The sequence below is a fragment of the Antennarius striatus genome, chromosome 1 (assembly GCF_040054535.1).
Source record: "Antennarius striatus isolate MH-2024 chromosome 1, ASM4005453v1, whole genome shotgun sequence".
Lineage (NCBI taxonomy): Eukaryota > Metazoa > Chordata > Actinopteri > Lophiiformes > Antennariidae > Antennarius > Antennarius striatus.
The window spans coordinates 6393182-6417419 of NC_090776.1; the positions used below are offsets into that span (position 1 = coordinate 6393182).

The 24238-nt window shown below is 43.9% G+C and overlaps 2 long non-coding RNA genes across 2 annotated transcripts; one reads left to right on the plus strand and one right to left on the minus strand.

Annotated features, from left to right (window-relative positions):
- The first annotated feature begins 8993 nt into the window (after nt 1-8993).
- On the plus strand, nt 8994-19924 carry LOC137597275 (uncharacterized). The gene is made up of 3 exons (XR_011035659.1): nt 8994-9059; nt 19294-19445; nt 19789-19924. It is a non-coding gene; the product is annotated as an uncharacterized lncRNA (long non-coding RNA).
- A 54-nt stretch (nt 19925-19978) lies between these two features.
- LOC137597286 (uncharacterized) lies at nt 19979-21602 on the minus strand. Its single transcript, XR_011035670.1, has 3 exons — nt 21331-21602; nt 20659-20764; nt 19979-20110 (listed from the first exon to the last, which is right to left on the minus strand). It is a non-coding gene; the product is annotated as an uncharacterized lncRNA (long non-coding RNA).
- Between the last annotated feature and the right edge of the window lie 2636 nt (nt 21603-24238).

A 24238-nucleotide genomic window follows, 5' to 3' on the forward strand; every position in this document is an offset into this window, starting at 1 on the left:
GAAAGAACGAGATCCCGGATACAAGCGGCCGAAATGAGTTTACTCCGCAGGGTGTCCGGGCTCTCCCTTAGAGATAGGGTGAGAAGTTCGGTCATCCGGGAGCGACTCAGAGTCGAGCCACTGCTCCTCCGCATCGAGAGGAGCCAGATGAGGTGGCTCGGGCATCTGGTTAGGATGCCCCCTGGACGCCTCCCTGGTGAGGTGTTCCGGGCATGTGCTACCGGGAGGAGGCCCCGGGGATGACACAGGACACGCTGGAAAGACTATGTCTCCCGGCTGGTCTGGGAACGCCTTGGGATTCTCCCAGAGGAGCTGGACGAATTGGCTAGGGAGAGGGAAGTCTGGGCTTCCCTGCTTAAGCTGCTGCCCCCGCGACCTGACCCCGGATAAGCGGAAGAAAATGTATGTATGTATGTATGTATGTATGTATGTATGTATGTATGTATGTATATATATATATATATATATGGACAAATGCCACAGGGATTAGCCTCAAATCCTACTTTGTTTGTTGGAACATGGTGAATTGGTAAACATAGTGTGATAGCACAACTGTTTAGTATGAGAGTGTCTTGTCATAACTGTTATTTTTTCTTTGCTCTGTTCCACTCATGGAACGGTATTTTTCCCATATTATTACTTATTATTACATATTATCATCCAAACCATCTTGAGTGAACAAATTAACAAACATAATGTGCCTAAGTTTTTGCTAGGGAACCTCAACAGATTCCAGACCTGTATCCACTACCTGACTGGGAGGAACTGGGAGAAGCAGATGATGAGGATTAGTAAGGCGGCGAGCCAGAAGGAAAAGACAAGGGCCCTAAGTGGGAGGGGCTGCTCCAGGTCCATAGACAACTTCACGGCTGTGAAGGTCCAGGAACTCTCGTCCACACTGTAAGAAGCAGAGACTCCCACCAGACTCACCCACCCACCCACTCACCCATAGATTCCACTTGTCTCAATGTCAGTGAAGCAGGGAGATCCTCACACCTTTTGGGGGTAGATATCTGGGGGGAATGTCCACACTACAGCAAATGCAAATGTGTTAGAGATTCCATCTCTGTGTGGCATCCATCTAACCCTGCAGGGTTAGATGGAGGCAATTGATCCACTGTGGCGACCCCTGAAGGGAAAAGCCGAAAGGAAAAGAAGAAGAAGAAAGTCTTCTTCTCATAATGACTTTTGCAAACAGACACAAAATAACAGGAAAAGCTCTCTGTGACTTGCTTACACTAATCTCTCTGCACTGCCCATCTGATATCCACACTGAATGTCTTCAGAATTTACACAAATTTAAACAATTTTTTGATGATTCCTCCATTCTGCTTTTGAAAAAATATTGCACTGCATACTTCATGACTTGAGAGTACAGTCAGTGTAAAACCTATGAAGCCAATGTTTTGATGGTGGAGTCAACTTCCTATTTTATTGAGGTTCCCAGTGAAGCACAGATAAGGAGATTGTTAAATTCAGGTTTAATAGACATAAAAAATGTCATGACAATTTTAAACAAATATATGATGGAGAAGCCTATCAGAAACTTTATACATGCAATGGGCCTCTCACTGATTCCAGGAACATTTCTTTAATGTGGAACAAAAAATGGCATACCCATTTTTGAAGTCTTCAGAGTTTTCTGTTTGGCCTTTTTATTTGGTCATAAATGAGTTAAACTTTGTTGAATGTACTAAACTATTTGCAGGTCTTTGGTTTGGGGACTCAAAACCATCAATGTTGACATTTCTTGAACCTCTATGTAACACTCAACAAAATCAAAAGAGATTGAATTTCTGTTCAGTTTGCTGGTGCCCAAGACCCTTTTATATGCAATTTGCCCGCAAAAGCATTGGTGCTTAATACTGTTCAATTCAATGGACAGTTTGGATGTCTGAAGTGTGAACAACCAGGTCAAACAGTGAAAACAGGAAAAAGAGGTCATATCCATGCCTCTCCTTTCCAGAAGACTGATCCAAAAGTCCCACCTCATACCCACAAGGGATTTGTAGATAATGCTAAGATGGCCTATGATTCCAACAGCATTGTACATGGAATGAAGGGACCTACCCTTGTCAGCCGACTAAAGAGCTATGATTTGGTCCTGGGTACAGGTGTAGACTATGCATTCTGTTCTACTGAGAGTAATGCATCTGTTGATGTTTTTGTGGTTCTCGACAGAGTTTCCCGTTGTGCATTCAATATGGTTAGATCAATCAAAAGAAGTTGACAAACGGATTAAAGAAATAAGGCCGACATTTAGGATTAGATTGCCCCGGTCTGTGTCTTCTCACAGAATGTCCTTTGAAGCATCTGAGTATCAGTCCATTTTGCTATTTTTTGGGTCTGTTGTATTCCGAGGCATTGTCGCGGGACTATACTACAACCATTTCCTGCTCCTTAGTGAAGCAATCTTTATTCTTCTGATGGAGTCAATAACCCCTGCGCAAGTAGATCATGAGAAAAACTACTCTGGAATTTCTGTTCTCAAATAAGTGGACTTCATGGTGAACGGTACATGACAGCTAATATGAACTTACTTGTCCATTTGGCCGATAGTGTCAGAGCTCTTAGATAGATAGATAGATAGATAGATACTTTATTAATCCCGGAGGAAATTGCATACCTCTGTGGATACACTCTTGCTTTCACTTTGAAGACAAAAATGGGTACTTGCTTCATTTTATACATGGGAGTCAGTGTTGTAAAGACTATACAATCTCTCCCTAGCATCACACAAAACACAAAGTTGAACACAGAAGCTACCAAGTTTTTGACCAGAATGTCAAATGGCATTAGTTATCAAGCAATTAATGTTGTCAACACTGTGGCCATGTTGGGGACATTGTTCAATAGATCTCTTCAAACTGATGATTTGTCTCTTCTTGAAATGTTTCTTGGTCAGGGTTTACATAATAATGTTGTCAAGGCATATAACAGAGCTCAAATAGGGAAAACTGTTTACACTTCCAAGCAGCATGTCAAAGCTAAAAGGCGGAACAATTACACAGTGTTATTTTGTGATGGTCTGCAGATCAAATATGGCCAGATTGAGTTATTGTGTTCCTACAAAGAAACCAGTGCAGGTCACAATGAGATAAAACTTGCATTTGTGAATGAATTTGCTGTTGCAAGCATAAATCTTCTACGAGATACTTTGACAGGTGGGACATGTTTCCATATTGTGAGCCTCCTGGAGTTTCCTGTTAAAAGGACAGTAGTTGGACTTGAAAGTATTTTGAGGAAGATGATGTTCATGAATTTGTCCTCAATGCCTGGTATTGTATTTGCTGCGCATTTCCCTAACAAACTTGAAAGGGACTAAACATATTATGGAATAGGAGATCTGATCTTACTGACTTTGAGCCCATGATTTTTCCAACCAGATGTCCGAACTGAAAATGTTGAATTCCAAGTTGATGGACAAATAGTTCGTAGTGTAATGCCATACCTAGACAAATGTCAGTGATCTCAACAGTTTTATGTTGGCAAATCTATTGTCACACCCAGGCTTAACATGAAACAGCTGGAATGTTAAAACTATAACCATTGCTCTCAAGTTGAAAATAATTTTGTGTTGTTTTTACTTTACAATGTGTTTTATGTGGTTCATTTAAAAAATAATTGCGTGCAGTGGAATACATAAAATGATAGAAAATAAAATTAATGTTAACGGTAAAAAGGTCTTTGCAGCCTGCAATCATAGATTTTCTATCAGCTCATTTTGCATAAAACAATATTCATTCAGAAGATTTCAGATGATAAGAAACAACCAAAACATTTATCTAAATCTGAGAATTAAATTAGTGCTTGAGGAGAGCTCTTAATTTGGTCTATGAGTTAAGTATGCGATTCATAAACTGAAGCTGGGATGAGAGTAAAATGAGCTTGTAAAGAGAGCTCTCTGATTTCTCTGCCTGAGGTCACAGAGAGACAGAAAACTCTGAGAAACTCTGAGAATTAAATTAGATCTTGTTGAGACTTCTTCTGAAACATAAAAGGAGACTAAATTGAGATTTAGTGCATCTTATTGCATGTTAAGAAAAAAATGAGACACAGGAGAAATAAGCTTCAGTCTCAGTTTGACATCCTACAGATCTCATAGTTGTCTAGGAGAAGTAAAAGAAACATCTTTGAGATCTCTTTTCAAATTTTATTTTCCTCTGGGTGGGCCCGTTTCACAAGCAGGTTTAGTGGAAAACCTGGGTAAGTTAACACTGAAATCAGGGAAAACCAGGGTTTTTGGTTTTAGAAAGGGAGGTACCTTAAACCAGAGTTAGAGCAGTATTCCCGACCTGTTTCATGAGGCAAGGTAAACAGTACTGTTACCGCAGTAACAGACTCTCTGAAGCTAACCTGGCAGGTTTTATTCCACAAACCCAGGGTTTCTTCTGACTCCGCCCCCTTTCACCGCCACTTGCGCGGCTTAATTTCCTGGTTCTGTCGGACGGAGAGTTTTACCGAAGTAAGGCTTTTTAAATAACTCTGTATTTTTGAGGTATTTTATAGGCAAACATGGCATGTCTTTTTCATGAGAATCCCATTTGTGAAGATTCAGCATTAATTCACAGAGAATTAAATATTTTTGTATCACGTTCAGATGTCCCGTCATATCCAGAAAGCTCTCTTTACAATCGGTACCGGTTCACGTCCCGATCCATCACACACATCCACGACCTGATCCATCCTCATATCTGCAGCAGCGCTGTATGTAGTGCTCAATGTACAATACAATGTGGGAGATGCTCAGTGTGCCTCGCCTTGAAACTTTTACCCCCATTTTTCTATTTCCCTGAAAATACACCCGTCAAAATCATCAATGAGGAGTTCCACAGGATTTCAGGTGAATGATGTAGAAATCTGATAAATTAATTTGAAATGATATTCTCTTAATGACGTTGTGCTGCAACCTCAGAATTGATTAGGATTTCCCAATGTAATTGGCTGCATAGATGGTACCCACATTCCCATCAAATTATATGTAGACTGAAGATTGTTTCAACATGTTAAAGCTACATTATAGACAAACATCTGTCCAGATCATGTGTGATGCTGCATATTACATTCCTGATGTGGAGGTCTTGGGTCTGTTCCTGACTCTTGGATGTAGGATCAGTCTTACCTGAGCAGCAGACTGTAATATAGTCAGTAACCTAAAGATTTGCACAATAATTCACTTGTCTTCATTGTTTAATCCAGTCTAATGAATTCACTATAAATTACAGGATAGAGCCTACGTCACCTCAGGATGTTTCCTGCTATCCAGGATGGCAGAGCAATGACAGATACCATCTGCCAGAATTATTTCAGACTCATCATCATCACCATCACAGCGGGCAATAAAAACATACAATACGCATTCCCTTTGGTCATCTTTATTTCTGAGAAATACAAAGTTAGTTTTTGTATCGTTACATTAGTTATCATTCTAATAGTTAACATGATTCACCTGTGACCATTACCCACCTCCAACTTGTGCTCCAGTAATTCTATGTCTAGATCTGCCCTCCTAGTCTGGGGGTCATAGTAAACCATTTCTATTTTCAGTATTTTTTTAGAAAATGAATTCTGTAAACTTCTTCAGCAGACGGATGGGAATCCATGAGGACGACATAGTTCCAAAACGTAGTTGTATATGAATTCCGCAGAATGATTCGCTGGTGGTCACTGAGCGTCTATTTCATTGTGATAATTTGTGCAGCTGGGACACTTCTGCTACTGTCCATCCATGCTCTGTTAAAAAAGGATGAGAATTTGTTAATACTTCAGTAGAGGATAATGTCACACTCTGTATTCCACCAGAATGTGAAGCAATGGGAAGAGAAAATTCAGTAACATAAAATATAAAACCACCTTTGTTTTCTTCGCGGGCGGCACGGTGGCGCAGTGGGTAGCGCTGTCGCCTCACAACATGTCGGGTCCGGGTTCAAGTCCCGCTCTGTGTGGAGTTTGCATGCTCTCCCCGTGTATGCGTGGGTTCTCTCCGGGTTCTCCGGCTTCCTCCCACCTCCAAAAGCATGCGCTTCAGGTTGATTGGCCGATCCCACATTGCCCGTAGGAGTGTGTGTGTGTGCATGGTTGTCTGTCTTTGTGTGTGGCTCCACGGTGCACTGGCATCGTGCCCGGAGTGTCCCCCACCTCACGCCCTATGCCAGCTGAGTTAGGCTCCAGCTCCCTGTGACCCGCTATGGCGGATGAAGCTGCAGAAGATGAATTAATGTTTTCTTCAATTTCTTGTTAATTTCTTTTTCTTTTTATCAATTAGTAAGTCCTGTGTGTATCATGTGACTAAAACAGACAGAAAATAAAACTTGGAATACCTTAAAGCAGTTATAAGCAGTACAATGCCACTGCCATTGATGTAAGTACTACAGCAGTTTTGGCTATTACTGGATCAAGGAAACCTTGCAAACGAGCTACAAGTCAGCTCTTGATTTCAGTTCTTAGATAATATACTGTAGGTACACGCAATGGTATGAATATCCTTCTCAACTGTTTTTTTTGCGTGCATATGCAAAACTTTAAAATAGATTTCCTTTTAGATGAGAGCACATTTATGTGCATGAAAAGATATTTATGTTGGCAACTGAACAGTCAAACGTCCACTTAATATTTGCTGTACACTGTCAAACATAATGACGATGAGGAGGATCCCTAATGAGATGATGCAGAAGTCTGACCTGTGTGAACAATGTTTTTATACTTCATTCTCAGCTGCTGACGTGTGCTTCTCCCCCCACTGGATCGCACCTAAAATTAGTAAACTAGTATTGAAGCCATTTACCTTCATGTTTTTACCGTGAGTGCAACGGACAATGCTTAAACTAACGCATTGACTTGAGCAGCAATTCACTCCCACACCATCTCCCGCTTTGCAGCTGCAACACTGTTCCTCTTTCTTCTGAAAATGTCCTCAAAGTCTTCATTTTCATAAATTAAAATCTGTTCTCCGACTGACGTAAAGCATTGCGATGCGCATCTCGTCTGTCGTCATGGTGAATCGTCGAATCAGGCCAATATTGATGGCTTTTTTTGTTCGAGTTTTCGCGCCTGTTGAACTGCAGGTCAACTTACTCTGGGTAAACAAAAACTAACCCTGAAAAGCGTTTGTGAAACCGAGGTCCCTGGTTTTCCAAGTTCAGGGTAAATAAACCCAGAACCACAGGTTTACCTCAGGGTATGTTAACTCTGCCTTTTTGAAACAGGCCCACTGTGTTGCTGTGCTATTTTATATTTGTGGTCAGGTGGTGAAAAATATGAGGCTCCGTCCACAAGTTTGGCCTATCCTCCTGCCACACCCCAGCACAACAGAGCACCAACACCGAACTGTAACAGTACCCACCTTCATCAAGGGATGACCCCATACATCCCAAAAACGGTCCCAGGGGAACGGTCAGGGTCAGGCTCCAGGACCAAATGGAGTTCAGGCACAAGGTTGGGAAGAAGTTCAGGAACCGGCTGGGGTCTGGGTGCAAGCACAGGCTGGGGTCCGATTGCGGAGACAGGACCAGGCTGGGGTATGGAGACATGGGCAGGCTTGAGCATGGAGACAGGGGCAGGCTGGGGTGCCGACTCAGATGCAGGCTGGGGGTGCCGACTCAGAAGAGGGTTGGGGCGAGGAGACTGGAGCAGGCTAGGGACAGGAACAGGCTGGGTTGCCGATTCGGGGGCAGGCTGTTGTGCGGACTCGGGAGCAGGCTGGTTGCGGACTTGGGAGCAGGCTGGGGTGGGGACTCGGAAGCAGGCTAGGGTGCAGACTCAGAAGCAGGATCCCAATGCTTGCTACTGGCTAGGTTAGCAAAACTCTGAAGAAAGCAGGGGTCCGCTGGGTCCAGTGATTGCCAGGTTTTTCTGTCACGCCGAGCAGGAATGGGACCCAAATATAGGACATCGGTGGAGGGATAGTCATCCATACTTTCATCAAAGTCAAATCATGGAAACACGAGGAAAGCAGATGTACAATAACAACCTGAAAAAGAACCAAAGTCCAAGCCGGCTTATAAAGCCTCAGACTAATCAGCCCAATCAGGTACAGGTTTAGAGACAAGCAACCGGTGTAGAGATGAGGCTCTGCCCACAAGTTCGGCCTCTCGTCCTGCCACATCCCAACACAGCAGAGGGCCAACACCGAACCGTGACACTTACATTAAACTATTCTTATAAAATGAGATGTCGATAGGTATGAGTGCGTGCATGAGTGTTTGATCATCCCCATGTGGCTCCACGGTGCACTGGTGTTGCGGCCAGTGTTCTCTGCCTCATACCCCAAGTGATGGGATAGCCTCCAGCAAAACACAACTCGTGTCACTAAATGAAATGGGTATAGAAGATGAATGAATGAGTGAATGAATGAATGAATGAATGAATGAATGACTGGATGAGATATTGTGACCCAGAACATAAACCTGTATTTTGACCTGCCACACAACTGGACTATAGTTGGAACAATAATCTGAGGGAACTGGAGTTCCAAGATTCAATGTTTTCATTGTTCAATTTTCTTCTCATTGAGAATTGTCAACCTTTAGTGTTTCTTCAATATAAGCTGTTTAGCAAACAAGGAACCTTTGATTGTTAATCAGTAATCTGGAAGTCCTTCCTCTGGAAGTCAAACCTTGTCAGAACAACTGGTTTATGAATAAACATTTAATTTTTGGCAATCAGGAAAAGGCTTGTTCAGATTGCAGTTTGTGTTCTTGAGTTACACTAGGTGTTATTGCAGGTACTTCATCAGATAATATGAGAAGCAGATGGAACATTTTAAAATGACTTAGACACAGGCGTTTGCAGTTATTTGCATATTTAAAATGCTTAATCACTGTATTGTATGCTGCAAGACTCAGTCAACACCAAAAAATGTGAATTCATGTCCTTGCAACCTCCAAATGGAAAAACCAGAACAGTGTTTTTCCTGCTGAGTTACTGGCATGCAGAGCCAAGTGGTATTAAAAACAGCAAATGCTCTTAACCATTCAATTGAGAAATAGACAGATGGTGCTTTCTTTTCTGGCAAGCTGGCAAGCAGGAAGATGCAGAGGGAAATTCTTGCACCAAGGAGGGTAAGATGAACTACACTGCTTGCCTGATGCTGCTCTGTATATCGTAATAGTTTATTTTATTCATAATGCTAACTCTGGGGGTAAATACAAACCTTGAATATCTATCTGGGTATTGCATTTGTTTCTGGAAATCTGTCTTCAAATAACAGAGCAAAGGTCTCTGTATCACCTGTTGACATTTTTAGACTTTTTTTAAACAAAAATGCACAAAAAATAGGTAAGGAATTCAAAAGTTTGTTTTCTCTCTCAAAGATAACTGTGTGTACTTGCAGACCCTCTTGAATTGCATGTCGAGCTTTAGCTTTTGTTACGTCAACAGGCTTGAAACCACAAAGTGAAAAGATTGCATGGTGGAACAATGAATTGTGTAGATTGAGGATGGCTGTGCATAATGAAGCAGGTGTGTGTGTGTGTGTGTGTGTGTGTGTGTGTGTGTGTGTGTGTGTGTGTGTGTGTGTGTGTGTGTGTGTATGTGTGTGTGTGTGTGTGTGTGTGTGTGTGTGTGTGTGTAAACCCATTTGAAATGATCTTCAGGTCGCTTCATCATTGAGGCCCTCCATCTTTTGTCATCTCCTCTCTCTCTGTATTTCCTTCTGTGTTTTTCTTTTCATAGAAAAAGCAAAGTGGCTTACCCGTACATACACCAACATAGACAAGGACACACACACACACACACACACACACACACACACACACACACACACACACACACACACACACACACACACACACACAGGCATACACCACTGAGAAGAGAGGAGATAGAGATGCAAATATTGCCAGCAATAATCCAGTGCTGTACCCTTGGAGGATGGAGTGTCAGAGGTTTGTCTTTGCACATTGTCCATTGTGGAGGCCAGAGACAGGGCAGGGCTTTCAGCTTCTGCCCTCGGACAATGGGCCCTTGGATGAGAGCAGGACTGACAATGTATAGCTAGAGCCCTATTCATAAACAAGGGGTCATGGAGGATATTGAAATTCACCTCAGTGTGCATAACTACTTGAGGTTTTTCATGTGATTCATCAACAACAATTAAGCTAGCAAAAACGGACTTAGTTGATTTCCACCCACCGAATAGCTGAACAATTAAATCTTGAGTTGGGTTGATTCCAGAAACCATTTCTATGAGTGTTGGAGATCCATTCTTTCATGTAACACTAAGAACATCCACTTTAATAAATAACAAGGCTCACTGAAAAAGATGAAACACCTGAACAAGAACAGGAACCCAAGCAGAAGCGCTGCTCTCCTCTTCCCAAAATAAAAGCACTTACTTCCCTCACTCAAGACTTCAAATTACATGCCGTCTCTTTCATCATACAGTCCAACAATATACTGCAGCTATATAGGAGTACTTGAAAATTTAGCAACAAGAGGAAACAAGCCAGTGTCTTATTGTGCCAGTCCCAAGCCCGGATAAATACAAAGGGTTGCATCAGGAAGGGCATCCGGCGTAAAACTTTTGCCAAATCAAAGATGCAAATCAAACCTATGACTTCCATACCGGATCGGCCGAGGCCTGGGTTAACAACGACCGCCATCGGCGCTGTTGACCTACAGGGTGCCGGTGGAAATTGGACTACTGTTGGTCGAAGAAGGAGAGGAGGAAAGTGTGCTTGCATGAAGAGAGAGAAGAGGAGCGCCAAGAGTATAGGACTCAGAGTAGGGACGTTTAATGTTGGAACTATGACAGGAAAAGATAGAGAGTTGGTTTACATGAGGCAGAGGAGGAAGGTAGACATACTGTGTGTCCAGGAGACCAGGTGGAAAGGTAGCAAGGCTAGAAGTTTAGGAACAGGGTTCAAGTTGTTCCATTATGGTGTAGATGGGAAGAGAAATGGAGTAGGAGTTATCTTGAAGGAGGAGTTTGTTAGGAATGTCCTGGAGGCAAAAAGAGTGTCGGATAGAGTGATGAGTCTGAAGCTAGAAATAGAAGGTGTGATGTTCAAAGTTGTTAGTGGGTATGCTCCACAGGTAGGATGTGAGCTGGAGGAGAAGGAGAAATTCTGGCTGGACTTTAATGAAGTGATGCAGAGCATACCTAGAAGTGAGAGAGTTGTTATTGGTGCAGACTTCAATGGACATGTTGGTGCAGGGAACAGAGGTGATGAAGAGGTGATTGGCAGGTTTGGTATCCAGGAGAGGAACGCAGAAGGACAGATGGTAGTTGACTTTGCAAAAAGGATGGAAATGGCTATAGTGAATACTTTCTTTCCAGAAGAGGCAGGAACATAGGGTGACCTATAAGAGTGGTGGTAGGAGCACACAGGTAGACTACATCTTACGTAGACAGTGTAACCTGAAGGAGATCAGTGACTGCAAAGCAGTGGTAGGCGAGAGTGTAGCCAAACAGCATAGGATGGTGGTGTGCAGGATGACTCTGGGGGTGAGGAAGATGAAGAGGGCAAAGGCAGAGCAGAAGATGAAATGGTGGAAGCTGAAAAAGGAAGAGTGTTGCATGACTTTTAGGAAGGAGTTAAGACAGGCTGCCTGCACCCATGGGGCCCGGTCGGGCGCAGCCCGAAAGGACAACGTGGGTCCCTCTTCCCATGGGCTCACCACCTGTGGGAGGGGCCATAGGGGTCGGGTGCATTGTGAGCTGGGCAGTGGCCGAAGGCAGGGACCTTGGCGATCCGATCCCCGGCTACAGAAGCTGGCTCTTGGGACGTGGAACGTCACCTCTCTGGCAGGGAAGGAGCCTGAGCTGGTGTGTGAGGTTGAGAAGTTCCGACTAGATATAGTCTGGCTCACCTCCACACACAGCTTGGGCTCTGGTACCAGTCCTCTCCAGAGGGGTTGGACTCTCTTCCACTCTGGAGTTGCCCATGGTGAGAGACGCCGAGCAGGTGTGGGTATACTTATAGCCCCCCGGCTTGGCGCCTATACATTGGGGTTCACCCCGGTGGATGAGAGGGTAGCCTCCCTCCGCCTTCGGGTGGGGGGCCGGGTCCTGACTGTTGTTTGTGCGTATGCACCAAACAGCAGTTCAGAGTACCCACCCTTTTTGGAGTCCTTGGAGGGGGTGCTGGAGAGCGCTCCCACTGGGGAAGATGCCGGTCCGACCTGGCAGACCCAAACGTATTGTGAGGGTCTGCTGGGAACGCCTGGCGGAATCCCCTGTCAGATGGAGTTTCAACTCCCACCTCCGGCAGAACTTCACTCACGTTCCGGGGGAGGCGGGGGACATTGATTCTGAGTGGACCATGTTCCGCGCCTCCATTGTCGAGGCGGCCGACCGCAGCTGCGGCCGTAAGGTGGTCGGTGCCTGTCGTGGCGGCAATCCCAGAACCCGTTGGTGGACATCAGCGGTAAGGGATACCGTCAAGCTGAAGAAGGAGTCCTATCAGACCTTTTTGGCCTGTGGGACTCCTGAAGCAGCTGATAGGTGCCGGCTGGCCAAGCGGAATACGGCTTTGGTGGTTGCTGAGGCAAAAACCCGGGCATGGGAGGAGTTCGGTGAGGCCTTGGAGGACGACTTCAAGACGGCTTCGAAGAAATTCTGGTCCACCATCAGGCGTCTCAGGAGGGGGAAGCAGTGCAGCATCCACACTGTATATAGTGGGGATGGGGCGCTGCTGACCTCAACTCGGGACGTTGTGACTCGGTGGGGAGAATACTTCGAAGACCTCCTCAATTCCACCGACACACCTTTCCATGAGGAAGCAGAGTCTGGGTTCTCTGAGGCGGGCTCTCCTATCTCTGGGGTTGAGGTCACCGAGGTAGTTAAAAAGCTCCTCGGTGGCAGGGCCCCGGGGGTGGATGAGATCCGCCCGGAGTTCCTAAAGGCTCTGGATGTTGTGGGGCTGTCCTGGTTGACACGCCTCTGCAACATCGCGTGGACTTCGGGGACAGTGCCTCTGGATTGGCAGACTGGGGTGGTGGTCCCCCTTTTTAAGAAGGGGGACAGGAGGGTGTGCTCCAACTACAGGGGCATCACACTCCTCAGCCTCCCTGGTAAGGTCTATTCAGGGGTTCTGGAGAGGAGGGTCCGTCGGGAAGTCGAATCTCGGATTCAGGAGGAGCAGTGTGGTTTTCGTCCTGGCCGTGGAACAGTGGACCAGCTCTACACCCTCCGCAGGGTCCTTGAGGGGGCATGGGAGTTCGCCCAACCAGTCTACATGTGTTTTGTGGACTTGGAGAAGGCGTTCGACCGTGTTCCTCGGGGGGTTCTGTGGGGGGTGCTTCGGGAGTATGGGGTACCGGACCCCTTGATAAGGGCTGTTCGGTCCCTGTACGAGCAATGTCAGAGTTTGGTCCGCATTGCCGGCAGTAAGTCAGATTCGTTTCCAGTGAGGGTTGGACTCCGCCAAGGTTGCCCTTTGTCACCAATTCTGTTCATAACTTTTATGGACAGAATTTCTAGGCGCAGCCAAGGCGTTGAGGGTGTCCGGTTTGGTGGCCTCAGTATCACGTCCCTGCTTTTTGCAGACGACGTGGTGCTGTTGGCTTCATCAAGCCGTGATCTCCAACTCTCACTGGAACGGTTCGCAGCTGAGTGTGAAGCGGTTGGGATGAGAATCAGCACCTCCAAATCTGAGACCATGGTCCTCAGTCGGAAAAGGGTGGAGTGCCCTCTCCAGGTTGGGGATGAGATCCTGCCCCAAGTGGCGGAGTTCAAGTATCTTGGGGTCTCATTCACGAGTGAGGGTACAATGGAACGGGAGATCGACAGACGGATCGGTGCAGCGTCTGCAGTGATGCAGACTCTGTATCGATCCGTTGTGGTGAAGAAGGAGCTGAGCCGAAAGGCAAAGCTCTCGATTTACCGGTCGATCTATGTTCCTGCCCTCACCTATGGTCACGAGCTATGGGTCGTGACCGAAAGAACGAGATCCCGGATACAAGCGGCCGAAATGAGTTTCCTCCGCAGGGTGTCCGGGCTCTCCCTTAGAGATAGGGTGAGAAGTTCGGTCATCCGGGAGGGACTCAGAGTCGAGCCGCTACTCCTCCGCATCGAGAGGAGCCAGATGAGGTGGCTCGGCATCTGGTTAGGATGCCTCCTGGACGCCTCCCTGGTGAGGTGTTCCGGGCACGTCCTACCGGGAGGAGGCCCCGGGGACGACCCAGGACACGCTGGAGAGACTATGTCTCCCGGCTGGCCTGGGAACGCCTTGGGATTCTCCCGGAGGAGCTGGACGAAGTGGCTAGGGAGAGGGAAGTCTGGGCTTCCCTGCTTAAGCTGCTGCCCCCGCGACCCGACCCCGGATAAGCGGAAGAGAATGGATGGATGGATGGATGGATGGATTAAGACAGGCTCTGGGAGGCCAGGAGGTGCTTCCAGATGACTGGAAAACTACAGCTAATGTGATCAGGGAGACAGGTAGGAGAGTACTTGATGTGTCATCTGGAAAGAAAGTAGATAAGGAGACTTGGTGGTGGAATGAGGAGGTACAGGAGTGTATACAGAGAAAGAGGTTAGCTAAAAAGAAGTGGAACACTGAGAGGAATGAGGAGAGTAGACAGGAGGACAGGGAGATGCAGCTCAAGGTGAAGGTAGAGGTAGCAAAGGCCAAACAAGAAGCTTATGATGACTTTTATGCTAGGTTGGACAGTAAGGAGGGAGAGACTGATCTATACAGGTTGGCAAGACAGAGAGACAGAGATGGGAAGGACGTCCAGCAGGTTAGGGTGATTAAGGATAGGGAAGGAAGCCTATTGACAAGTGCCAATAGTGTGATGGGAAGATGGAAAGAGTACTTTGAAGAGTTGATGAATGTGGAAAATGAGAGAGAACAAAGACTAGAAAAGGTGACTGTTGTGGACCAGGATGTAGCAAAGATCAGTCAGGACGAAGCGAGGAGGGCACTGAAGAGGATGGAGAGTGGAAGGGCAGTCGATCCTGATGATTTACCTGTAGAGGTTTGGAGGTGTCTAGGAGAGGTGACAGTAGAGTTTCTGACTGGGTTGTTCAACAGGATCTTAGATAGTGAGAAGATGCCTGAGGAATGGAGGAGATGTGTGCTGGTGCCCATTTTTAAGAACAAGGGAGATGTGCAGAGTTGTGGCAACTACAGAGCTATAAAGCTGATGAGCCATACAATGAAGTTATGGGAAAGAGTAGTGGAAGCTAGACTAAGGGCAGAAGTGAGCATTTGTGAGCAGCAGTATGGTTTCATGCCAAAAAAAAAAGTACTACAGATGGAGTATTTGCTTTGAGGATGTTGATAGAGAAGTACAGAGAAGGCCAAACAGAGCTGCATTGTTTTTTTGTAGATCTGGATAAAGCTTATGACAGGGTGCCCAGAGAGGAACTGTGTTATTGTATGAGGAAGTCTAGAGTGGCAGAGAAGTATGTTACAGCGGTGCAGGACATGTATGAGGACTGTAAGACGGTGGTGAGGTGTGCTGTAGGTATGACAGAGGAGTTCAAGGTGGAGGTGGGACTGTATCAGGGATCCGCTCTGAGCCTCTTTTTCTTTGCTATGGTGATGGACAGGCTGACAGATGAGGTTAGACGAGAATCTCCATGGACTATGATGTTTGCAGATGACATTGTGATCTGTAGTGAGAGCAGGGAACAGGTGGAGGAGAAGCTAGAGAGGTGGAGGTTTGGAAAGGAGAGGAATGAAGGTTAGCCGCAGTAAGACAGAGTACATGTGTGTGAATGAGAAGGACCCAAGTGGAAGAGTGAGGTTACAGGGAGAAGAGATCAAGAAGGTGGAGGATTTTAAGTACTTAGGCTCAACAGTCCAGAGCAATGGAGAGTGCGGAAAACAGGGGAAGAAGCGTGTACACGCAGGATGGAACGGGTGGAGAAAAGTGTCAGGTGTGATGTGTGATAGAACAGTTTCAGCTAAAATGAAGGGAAAGGTGTACAAAACTGTGGTGAGACCAGCGATGTGGTTTGGTCAAGAGACAGTGGCACTGAGGAAAAGACAGGAGACAGAGCTGGAGGTAGCAGAGATGAAGATGCTGAGGTTCTCTCTGGGAGTGACCAGGAAGGATAGGATCAGAAATGAGTACATCAGAGGGACAGCACATGTTAGAGGTTTTGGAGATAAAGTCAGAGAGGCTAGACTGACATGGTTTGGACATGTCCAGAGGAGAGATAGTGAATATATTGGTAGAAGGATGCTGAGTTTTGAACTGCCAGGCAGCAGGCCTAGAGGAAGACCAAAGAGGAGGTTTATGGATGTAATGAGGGAGGACATGAAGGTAGTTGGTGTGAGAGAAGAGGATGCAAAGGACAGGGTTAGATGTAGGCAATTGATTCGCTGTGGCGACCCCTGAAGGGAAAAGTCAAAAGAAGAAGATATAGGAGTACTTGAATATATGGAGCTGTGACGAAATTTAAAAGAAAAAAAACTAAACGTAACTTTGCATGACTTCTTGGATATGACACTTTGCACATACAGTATATAGACTTCACCTGTGTATAAGTCGCAGGTGCTGACCTGTTGTAACATAAGATATGTACACAGAAAGTTTTTCTTGATTTTTGATTGCCCCTTTCTTCTGAACCTTGCCTGTAGCAATACAGGAAAACCAGGGGTGGACAGTAACGGAGTAAATTCACTTAAGTACTGTACTTAAGTACAGATTCTGAGGATTTTTACTTTACTCAAATACTAGAATTATTTCATACTCACTACTCTTACTTGAATACATTTCCAAGGCAAAGATTTTTACTCTAACTCGAGTTAATTTCTGAGAAGGCTCATGAATACTCGTTACTTGTGGTTTGCCTGTTGTTGTTTTTTTGCCCCCCCCCCCCTCCTCCTAAAATGCAACTGGCCACACGCAGTGTTCGTCAAAAAAGGAAACCTATCACAGTACACATTCTCAACTGGGATTTACGTAAAAGCGGAAATACGTCATCCCCTACCCAATCAGCTCAAAACAAGACCGCGGTGGTAATGGCGACTGCCGAAGAAGCCTCCGTTGACTCTGATGAACATGATGAGCCAGAGTTTTTCTGAGGCGGAGGAAGAAAACCCATGGCCTTATCTTAAAGATATGTTCGAGTTTGTAGAAGTGAAAAAGGACAATGCGGACCCAGACAAGAAAAAGTACATTTTCAAATGCTTATTGTATTTGCCGAAGAAAAACTCACAAAAGTTACACCTAGAGACCTCTTGTCACTTAAAGGTCCCATATTATGTATTTTTAACTTAATGTCATTCAGCTGCCAGATGTCCAACTAGGCTGTATTCCAAATATTTTGACCTAAAGTTGTCTGTGGTCCTAAATATCAGCTTTTCAAAATTGCTCATCTGAGCTACTCACAAAACGCTTCGTTTCAGGCCTCCGGCTGTAGTATGTTAATGAGCTCCACTGGTCAACGCCTCCTTCACCTGGGCCACGCCCCTCTGAAGTGGAGCGTTAGGCTAACGGGACACTGACCAGCATTACGTTTGTTATCATTATGGCGTTTGGAGGACCCATCGTGTCGGCGTGCATTTATGACCCTGAGTCGGACCCAGAAGAAACACAGACTGTGCGGCTGTAGCAGAACGTTTCTGAATGGTTTAGTACATGTGAATGTTACTTAGTTGGTTCCTTGTTGTGTTTTGTTGTGTAACCTACGTCATCACAGGACGTTAGCATCGTCCGATACTTTTTGTTCTACTCCCGCCTCTTATCGCACAGTAAAAATGTCACATCTGTCTTATTATGTATTTTGTATATAATAAGGCATTCATTAGGCATTCCTTCTTAATGCAGTAACATGACATATATAGGTACAACAAAGTCTAATATATTGTATTTGCGATACCTTGATTTTTATTTTATTAATAGACATGTTGAACATTTTTTGGTATTCACAATCCATTTATGTTGACATATACAAGAATTTATTTACATAAAACAATACATCCAATAATAATAATGAGAACACAGGGCCATCCTATCAGGAAATCAACAGCAGTTGTAATACTCGGGATTGAAAACATTGTGAAATAAATAGTTTTGTGTCCTTTTTCTGTAGATGGTGCAGACATCTGGCCTATCGCACCTTTATTGGCTGGTGCTGGGGCTACTTAGGACGCAGAATCCGGGTTGTCATCCCAGCATGTGTGGTCCGTCACATACGCCAGGAGTTTCCTGAAGACAAAGGCCATTGGTCTTGGTTGAACCAGGTCATGTGGCTGACAATGACCTCCTTCTTGTCAGGACGCTCATACTGGGCAGACAGATTCTCGGGGAGAGGAATGGCCAACATCTCATTTGTGTATGGCACGGGGTCCACCAAGACTTTGTCACATATGAGGTCCAACATGTCAGCTACAAAACCTGTTCAATAAAACAAAAAGATAGATTTTTACTGTTATTGATGTTGTTTGATTCATTTGTTTGTTTAGAAAAATTGTGTTCAAAATACATCCTGGTACTTGCTACTAATTTATTTATTTGTATGGTTACTTTTCACTGTGTTTTGGTGCGAACAATTACCAACAAAACATGTTTGTTTGAAATATTAAAATATTGCAACACTAACAGAAAGTTGGCTCTTTCTTGTGAGGTTTGACTCATTGTCGCATTGTCCCTTCAAAAGCCTTTGGAAAAGTGGATCTTGTAGAGGGGTACACCAAACGTAACGAAATAACGAGCCAAAACAATATATGTCTCAAAAATTTTTATACTTAAGTCTTCACTTACTGTCTTGCTGGAATATTTTAATACACAACACTTATTTTTTACTAAACTACTATCAACACATGTGCATTCACTAACACCTATAGACAACTATATTAAGAAAATTAGTGTAACCAATTTTATTAAAACATTGTATGGAATATGACTTGTACATACCTTTACTTCAATAGTGGGAATGAAGAGTCCTGCAGGACAGCTGTGTACCAACAGTATGAGTGTCCACTGGGTCAGTTTGGCCCCCCACGTCCCTTGAAGCTGTAGGATGAAAGGATGCACAAGGAAGAGGGACACTAATTTCAGGACACCAATGTTCTGATTTTGGATAAGAAGAACAGACCTGTGTGCGTTGTCGCTATGACGACCAACAAACAATCGATTCTAACACGTGCGCGCACACACACAATACAAATGAGGCAGGGGACACTCCAGGCACGACGCCCGTGCACCGCGGAGCCACACACAAAGACATTCAACCACTCACACACACACTTACTCCTACGGGCAATTTGGGACCAATTGACACAAGAAGACACAAGAAGCAAGCTCACAGCTAAACCACAAAGTTATGTCTCTACGGTATCCGGCTGCTTTTACAACTGTAAATTCAAATGACCTTTACCATGTTTTTCACTGTAGGTTAGGAGCCGTCTGCAGGAGGTTGATGAAGTTCCGTGCATGACTCAACATCCTGGGTTCCAGCCTGTGTGCCTAAACATGTACACCCTACAAACGGCCGGTCACGTACTGAGGGCCGAGTATGGCCCTTCACATCCGAGACCAATACATTGGTAAGTCGTTCTTTGAAAAATGTCGGAATAAAAACTAGTTGTCTTATTTTGCTTCATTAGGCATTCCTTCATTAATGCAATAAAATGACAAATAAAGGTACAACAAAGTGTAATATTTTGTATTTGCAAGACCTTGATTTTTATCTTATTAATAGACATGTTGAACATTTTTTTGGTATTCACAATCCATTTATGTTGACATATACAAACATTTATTTACATAAAATACATCCAATAACAATAATGAGAACACAGAGCCATCCTGTCAGGAAATCAACAACAGTTGTAATACTCAGGATTGAAAACATTGTGAAATAAATAATTTTGTGTCCTTTTTCTGTAGATGGTGCAGACATCTGGCCTATCGCACCTTTGTTGGCTGGTGCTGGGGCTACTTAGGACGCAGAATCCGGGTCGTCATTCCAGCCTGTGTGGCCCTTCGCATACGCCGAGAGTTTCCTGAAGACAAAGGCCACTACGCTGGATTCAGACTGAGTCTTGGTTGAACCTGGTCATGTAGCTGGCAATGACCTCCTCCTTGTCCGGACGCTCATACTGGGCAGACAGATTCTCGGGGAGAGGAATGGCCAACATCTCATTTGTGTATGGCACGGGGTTCACCAAGACTTTGTCACATATGAGGTCCAACATGTCAGATACAAAACCTGTTCAATAAAACACAAAGATAGATTTTTACTGTTACTGATATTGTTTGATTCATTTGTTTGTTTAGAAAAATTGTGTTCAAAATTCATCCTGGTACTTGCTACTAATTTATTTATTTGTATGGTTACTTTTTACTGTGTTTTGTTGTGAGCAATTACCAACAGAATTTCAAAACATGTTTGTTTGAAATATTAAAATATTGCAACACTAACAGAATGTTGGCTCTGTCTTGTGAGGTTTGACTGTGCATTGTCCCTTCAAAAGCCTTTGGAAAAGTGGATCTTGTAGAGGGGTACACCAAACGTAATGAAATAAGGAGCCAAAACAATATATGACATACATGAATCTGTCTCAAGATTTTTTATACTAAAGTCTTCACTTCACTTACTGTCTTGCTGGAAAATTCTAATACACAACACTATTATTTTTTACTGAACTACTATCAACACATGTGCATTCACTAACACCTATAAACAACTATATTTGGAAAATTAGTGTATTTAACCAATTTTATTAAAACATTGTATGGAATATGACTTGTACATACCTTTACTTCAATAGTGGGAATGAAGAATCCTGCAGGACAGCTGTGTACCAACAGTATGAGTGTCCACTGGGTCAGTTTGGCCCTACACGTCCTTTGAAGCTGTAGGCTGAATGGATGCACAAGGAAGAGGGACACTAATTTCAGGACACCAATGTTCTGATTTTGGATAAGAAGAATAGACCTGTGTGTGTTGTCGCTATGACGACCAACAAACAATCGACTCTAACATGTGCACGCGCACACACAATACGAAACAAAGCACAACTCCCTACTTAGCCTAGCATAAGTTGACTTTATTTATGCTGACAAACAATTAGAAAATATGAACCAACTTACTGTGCGTTTTAGCTTTATACTGTAGGCCAGCACGCACACACGTGTGGGAGTGCACGCACACACACACAATACGCAAACGTGAAACAAAGGAGTCCTCCCTACATAGCCTAGCATAGCATGACTTCATTCATGCTAACCGACAAAAAGAAAAAAGATAAAATGTGAGCCCAACTCTGGTGCGTTGTACCTACAGTTAATACTGTAGGTTTAGCACACACACGTTGGAGCGCACACACGCAAACACGAAACAAAGCAGCACCACCTAATTAGCCAAATAGCAATTGATCACCCATGCTAACAGACAACTGCTAAAAAGATAAATGTGGTGAGACTTACCTGTAACTGGGGTGCAGGTCCTTGGTCCCTATGGTTGGGAGTAATCCTTGAATGAGGATCAGTCTCAGGCAAAGCCCCGTCTGGACTGACCCTCATTGCTAAAACAGGCTGGAGTGAAGTGGTTCCACACACAAACAAACATGCAGGCCATGTAGCTGCACAGAGCCATTAAAAATGAAATGCAACCACGCTCTCTTCTGTTCTTCATTGGATGGGATTAAAAATAAACACTGGTGTTGATTTGTACAATCAACAACTGCGCAACTATCATGTCTCCCTGTGACGGACGCCATTTCAACAGACTGCTGCCTCACGTCTGACACAAAGAAGTCAGTTTTGGGGATGACCACGCCCTTGGGCATGTTAACCAGTCGATATCGTCCACGCCCCTGAGCATGTCCACCAATCCATATCGTCCAATACTCTGTCCAATAGCAGAGTGCAAAGTCAGACGTCAAGATTGCCAATTCTAGCGCTTTATGGTTGAATCGAGTCGTTCAGAGCCATGACTAAAAGTCCAAATATGTATTGATGCAGGAAGTGTTTGTTTACCAGATTCTAGGAGTTGGTCGGTTTAGGGAGGACCACTATGTATATGTAGAGACCTGAAAAAGTCTGATTTTCATAATAGGGCCCCTTTAATTTTACAGTACTACAGACTGACAGAGACTGGCGGACACAGGGCCACAGATTGGGGGGGGGGGAGACAGACAGACAGACAGACAGACAGACAGACAGACAGACAGACAGACAGACAGACAGACAGACAGACAGACAGACAGACAGACAGACACACAGACAGTCAGTCAGTCAGTCAGTCAGTCTGGGGGAGGCAAATATTGTGGTACTGGGATATGTCCTTCCTGTAAACATTGAGTTGTTGAAAGCAGAGATTTAGTTTGTTGTAAAGCAGTGGTTCTCACCCAGTAGTGCACCAGTGTGTCCTTTAGGGGTTCCAGTTGGTCCCCATTTAAACAACTTGGTTGGGCCTGTATGGCTCCATTTGGTCTTGTGTGTGTATGGAAGGGGGGGATTGTTTAATAAAATGTGAAAATGACATAATTGTCCTCTTTGATGATTCCATTAATTGTATTTCCATTTTTATAGATGTTGTGGAAGGCTTGGTACAGTATAACATAATGGTTCTACAGGCAAGCACATCAGTGCAAGTGGTTTCAAAGAGTTTTCTCTGAAACAAGAGATACAAGGTACTATATATAAAATTGTAAATTGACTGTAATTCAGTCAGGTCCATTCTCATCAAAGATTAAAAAAATAGGAATTTACTCTTACTCTTACTTTTACTTTAAGTAAACAAAAAAACATTTAAAAGCATTTACTCTTGAATACTTAAGTACATTTAAAAGCAAGTCCTTTTTTACTCATACTCAAGTAAGGTATTGACTGGGCGGAGTAAATTTTGATGAGAAGTATTTGTACTCTTACTCAAGTACTGGGGTCAAGTCCTTTGTCCATCTCTGAGGAAAACAACGCTGCCATCTCCATCAACAGTAAAAAGAAAAAAATTAGAAAGTTGTGTTGAATGTGACAATTCTTGTTCATGCATAATTTGTAGTTCACAACTACATCCCCTGAAGGGGATGTATTATAATTGTCATTGTTTGTGTGTTTGTCCGTCCGTTAGTCCATCAAATATCTTCACAATCATTGAAGATAGAAAGATGGAACAAAAAACACATTATCTAAGCTGCAAAGGGGATGAAAATGAGATGATGACCTTAAGAAAACTAGGTCAAGGTCAAATTTCAAGTTTTGTACTTATCGCAGATTTTTGGAAATCAGTGATGCCGTACGTGCATTAAAGGGATGGTAAAGTTAATTTTAAGTGACATAAATGTTATTCATCATTATGACAAATAGAAGATAAATAAATTTTATATCTGTAGCATCATCCCTTTGGTCAAAAAAGCTTAAAATCTGCGCCGCAGCAGCTTCCACATTCAGTGGTCACGTGGGTGTCATAAGTCACTGGCGCCCAACATACCTTGGCAGCCATAAGAAACAATGTAATTCACGACACGATTACCTCCAAAAATATCATGGTTACCTGCGCGGTGAACGGTTGTGTCAACAGAACATCAAGAAAATACAAAGACAAGGACCTATCATTCTTTAGAGTACCTTCTGGTAAGCTAGGAAGGAGATGGAGAGCATGCATAAACCAGGTCAATATGACCAAGGATCCGAGGATCTGCCATGAGCACTTTACCTCTGAGGATTTCCAAAGACATTTGAAGGCAAGATCGTTTTCGGACAACCCATAGTATTTATTCTGAATTCCCAAGGTTAAGTGGAAAATTAATTAATGTTTGGAGCTACTGGAGATATTGTATAAATGTTTTCATGACCAGATTATCACGCGATTATGGCACTCGCGAAACGTAAACAAAAGCAATAGACAGGTCATCTTACTAATAAGATCTGTGACACTGAAATAAAACATACAAAAACAGCATGCCAGGCCCTGATCCTTATTCATTCGTAAATACAAAACACATGTAATAACCTGATAAATATCAGTTATATTATTGTTTTTCCTGTCATTTAAAATGCCTGATTACTATGCAGTTGTCATGGTTACATTAAATATTGAGATAAATAAGAGGTTAAAATATATTAATTTATAGTTAAAATACGCGCTTTAAACAATTTTTCATTGCTGGTTATGTAACAGAGTTAAAATGTTTATTTTTGAGCGCTTTGTTTTTCCTTAATTGACGTTATATTAATTTTATCGAAATGTTGTTCTTATTTTCTTTTGTTTTTATTACGAAGCTTGCCTTGTGCTCGCTTCGTTACTTCCATACCTCCTGTGCTTCCGTAGTCCCTCCCGTATGTCCCCCAGAATGATGTGCTGCATTGGTGGGGAAGCGGAGGTAAAGATAGG